Source organism: Grammomys surdaster, unplaced genomic scaffold (assembly GCF_004785775.1).
Source record: "Grammomys surdaster isolate TR1022 unplaced genomic scaffold, NIH_TR_1.0 124938, whole genome shotgun sequence".
NCBI lineage: Eukaryota > Metazoa > Chordata > Mammalia > Rodentia > Muridae > Grammomys > Grammomys surdaster.
The window spans coordinates 124,674-129,273 of NW_021619867.1; positions in this window are offsets into that span (position 1 = coordinate 124,674).

The following is a 4,600-nucleotide window of genomic DNA, read 5'->3' on the forward strand; positions in this document are numbered from 1 at the left end:
TCCTCCTCCTCCTCCTCCTCCTTCTTCTGTTCCTATACCTCAGAAAGATAAATATGAATCTCCATCCTGATTTATCATTTGTAGCTGAAATGGAATTAGAATGGGAACATGGGTGGGAGGAACATTGAGGAACACAAGGAGAAAATATCTATGGTCTGAAAGCTCCTTTTGAGCACAAGTCACCTCTTTCTCCCAAAGGAATAGTAGTACTCAATCTTTGGATCTGTAGTGCTTTTAATGGAGGGACCCCAATACCACAGCACACATAGGTTTTTTTTTTTTTTTTTTTTTTTTTTTTACTATTCATTGTTCCTTCAACATATTTAGCCTTCCCAGCCTAGCTCTGCTCACTTTCCATGTGAGCACACTCCCCTTCAGCCAGCCACACTTTGATCTCTTAGGTACTGTAACCTAGGGATTCCTTTGTTCCCTCCTGCTCTGTCTGGATGCTAAAGAAGAGGAAATAAATAAAATCTTAGGCGGTCTAAAGAATTGGTCAGTCTAACTGCTCCATCACCAATCATCTCTACCCTTGATCACCTGAAAAGCAAGAAGCACAGCATAGCAGCTCCCACCTGAAACGAGTACACAAGTTCATAATTGTGAAACAGACAGCATAGAATGAACAGATAGAAGAGAATGAACACCAGGCGGTGGTGGCGCACGCCTTTAATGCCAGCACTTGGGAAGCAGGGGCAGGCGGATTTCTGAGTTCGAGGCCAGCCTGGTCTACCAAGTGAGTTCCAGGACAGCCAGAGCTACACAGAAAAACCCTGTCTCGAAAAACCGAAAAAAAATAAAATAAAAGAGAGAGAGAATAAACACAGTAACTGCTGGCTGCTATCTAGATTTCTTTCTTTCTTTTCTTTTTTTTTTTTTTTTTTTGCTATCCAGATTTCTAACCTCTAAGAACTAGAGAACTTCTCTGCTGACTCTCCTCTGATTAGTCTCACCTGCCCACTGATCGATTACTTGTTTGAAAGAATTCCTATTGGTTTACTGAAATCACACTTTGAGACAGCTGCAGAATAAATGAAACAATATCTAGTTTCAAATGTTGACACTGTAAGTGGGTAATGGATCTTGTCTTAGTTTATCAGTCTCTGAAATTAGCATTATGATGTTTTGGCAGGGTTATGGTGAGGATTAAGTAAGATGACACTTAAGAAACAGTTCAGGCAGACTCTGATTCATAGTAGTTTGTTAATAAATACACATACTCTTGCAGGATGTCATGTAGCAGACTTTCATAAAGGTAAGGTTGGCCTGAGTTCATATCTGTAGGTCAGAATGACTTTGAACTCCTGATCCTCTATCTCCCCAAGGGCTGAAATTATAGGCATGTCCCAATCACATAAGCTCCAGCTCTTGTTCATTCATTCATTCATTCATTCATTTGTTTATTTTGGAGACAGGGCCTCACTATGTACTCAGGCTGACTTTGAACTCATGGTCATCCTCTTGTCTTAGCCTCTCAGACTGTTGAAATTATAGGAATATTAAGTTATGCCTATAGTATATAATGTTCAAAATGTTTCTTGGAGTATTTGCTTCCCAGATTGTAAAAGTAGAATTATGACAGAAAAATTAGATGGCATAGCAGTACATCGGGAGAAAATTAAAATAATAACAACCATATTTATAGATACAACAATCCTCTCCCACAGCAACTTCTATCCTGGAAGCAAAACTAAGATATAGTGCTTCCTATAATCTTTGCTGTCCATGTGTGCATATGCATAAATAAGCACACAGTTTTTAAATGAAAGGGATACTATTATATACTAATTTTGCAGTCTACTTTACTTGGTATAGACATGCCTCCATTTCATTTAATATTTTCAAAGTCATGGTCTTCACTGTTGTATGTACAACTATAAAAAGTGGTTTTTACCATAAATCATGCTATACCTATTCTAAGTCATGCTGGATCAAATATTTTTGTCTTTAAATTTTGTGTATTTGCTTCCTTTATTAAGATAAAGTCCCCAGATTAGAAATACTGGATCAAAGAAAGCACATCAAAGGTCCACAGTGTTAAAAAGATCCCATTTTGCTAACTTTTGCATTTTCAAAGATTGTGTAGATTATATTCCTGTCAATAGTGACCCAGGGTGCCCATCACAAGTCATCTTTGCCAGTTTCTGTTGAGTGTTATTAAAGTTTCATTGCTTTATTTATTATCTTGCAACCAAGATTGCAATCTTGATCAGTGGCTGTGGTCATCTGCTTCTCTGTCTCTGCCACAGAACCTTGCCTAGTATCACTCAGGTAGTGCCAAGTAAGTGAAATTCTGTTCTGTGCTCTCTGGGGTTAAGAGCTGGATAAAGTACTTAGTCAGTTTGGGAGAGAAGGTTATATAGTCTTGTCCCCAGCCTTCCAGGCTAGGAAGAAAAAGACCAAATCACCAATTGTTGGCTGGTGTTGGGGTCCAGTACACAAGGGAACATGTCTGAGAGAGAAAATGAGCTGACTAGATCAGCCCTGCAACGTGTTTGAAATGAACTTTCGGTTCCATACTGTTGTCTGTTCTTCCTTCTGGGTGTGGAGAGGGTGGAATCCAATTTATAACTCAGTCATGTAGCAGAATGAGTGGAATTTTCCAGCTGTTTCCTCTTCTTGGTGCTTGGCAGAGTTACAGCATTGCCTTCTGGGAGCTATTAGGCTACAAACCCCAAAGCTTAGCTGGCTGTTTCAGCAGGTCAGATTAAGGAAACTCTGTTTTGGTTGGCACAAACAGCCACATAGGATTTCACACCATAAATACTGTGTGAACTTGCTTTCCTTGTGCTAGCTTCCCCATACACATGTTGATGGAGCTAAAGTGAGGACAATTTCGCAGCCCTCCCCACCTCAACACACACACACACACACACACAGAGAGAGAGAGAGAGAGAGAGAGAGAGAGAGAGAGAGAGAGAGAGAGAGAGAGAGAGAGACTGAGAGAGAGGCACACCCATCCTGAGTGCAGATTGTCTGGCAACAGAATCCTCTCTGATTGCCAGAGTCTAGGGGAATCTGCTAAGAACACACTGCTTTGACTTTCCCAAGGCTTCACACTCACTGTGCCGAGCTGTTGTTAGGGCTCCTTTCCTCACCCTGACAGACTGCTTTCTACTTCTAGAATAATTCTTGTTCTGTTGTCAGCAAACAAAACAAAACAAAAAACAACAAACAAACAAACAAAAATACCCTGCCTTTACTGGGAGGAGTATCCAACCATTGGCTACATGCAACCCAGGAAGACTGTGAGTATAGCCCAACACAATGCTATTAAGTCATTTTAACATTGTGACGGTTTTGTGTGTGTATGGCTTTTTAAAAACCTGAGAGTACTGTTCTTGAGTATGAACTCTGTAGATGACAGTAGTGTTATGCTACAATGACAAAGGTTGAATACTCCTGGCAGTGTGATGTTCTCACGGATTGGGGCATCTGGGCACATGCTCACCATCTTGTGTTAGTTTTATCTGACAACTTGTGGACTGACCACTAACCACACTCGCAAAAGGAAATTCCCCCAAGTGGTACATCCAGCACACATTCTTGTGAGAGAGATTCTTTCCCCACTATGGTGGGCCAGTCGATTTCACTAATCTCTGGCTTTCAGCGACCATAAATTTTAGTGTCTCCTCTCCCTGAAGCCATGGTCTCTTTAATCTCCACATTGGAAGTTCTCTTCATTAAGTGTCATCGGGGCTGGAGAGATGCTCAGCGATTAAGAGTGTTTGATATTCTAGAGGACTCCGGTTTAATTCCCAGCATCCACATATCGGATCACAACTCTCTGTAACTCTAGTTCCAGGAGATCTGATACCTTCTTCTGGCCTCCAGGGGCATACACACAGTGTACAGAAATATATCCAGGCAGAAGAGACATATACACAAAATAAAAGTTTTTTTTAAAAATCTGTTTTTTTAAATGCTCACTATTATGAAGAATGAAGGCCTTCTTCACAACACATGCACACCTGGTGACGAGCCCTGGAGACTCGGAGTACCAAAGTGAAGCCATTTATTTTATGAACTTGCAAAGTCTTATGCTTTCAACAGAGATAAGTCAGGTGGCATATTCCAAAGGAGTGCAAAGAACAGTTCTTAAAGCCCTGAGCACAGGCCACTCCCCCATGTTTCTCATAGTCTGAGCAATCAGGAATGTACGGTGTTATCATTATCTGCCCCTTGCATTTTTCTATTTCTCAACAAAGCTCATGCTGGGTTTATCTCTATGTTTTACATCCTATTCATTTTAAGGTTTGTTAGATGCATGAACTTGTCATGTTGTGCATGTTGTTAGGCAAAGCTTGGTTATTAACAATTTTTTTACTCTAAATTTCTAATTTAGGCAGGGGTATCCAGATTAGCAAACATTAGCCGGGGCCCAGTGCTAGACCTAAGTAGACCTAAGGCATTTTTGAAAATCAACCATTACTTTAGGTTTTATTTCTTACAAGGTGACAGATAGGATGGATCCTCATGGCAATGCAGGTGTACAGAATCCAAAAAGGGTCAAACTCTGACACCCTTGATGGTAGAACTTTGTTGATTGAACCTTGGATGTGGAACCAAGTCATATATGGAAGGAAACAGGGTAAAGGGC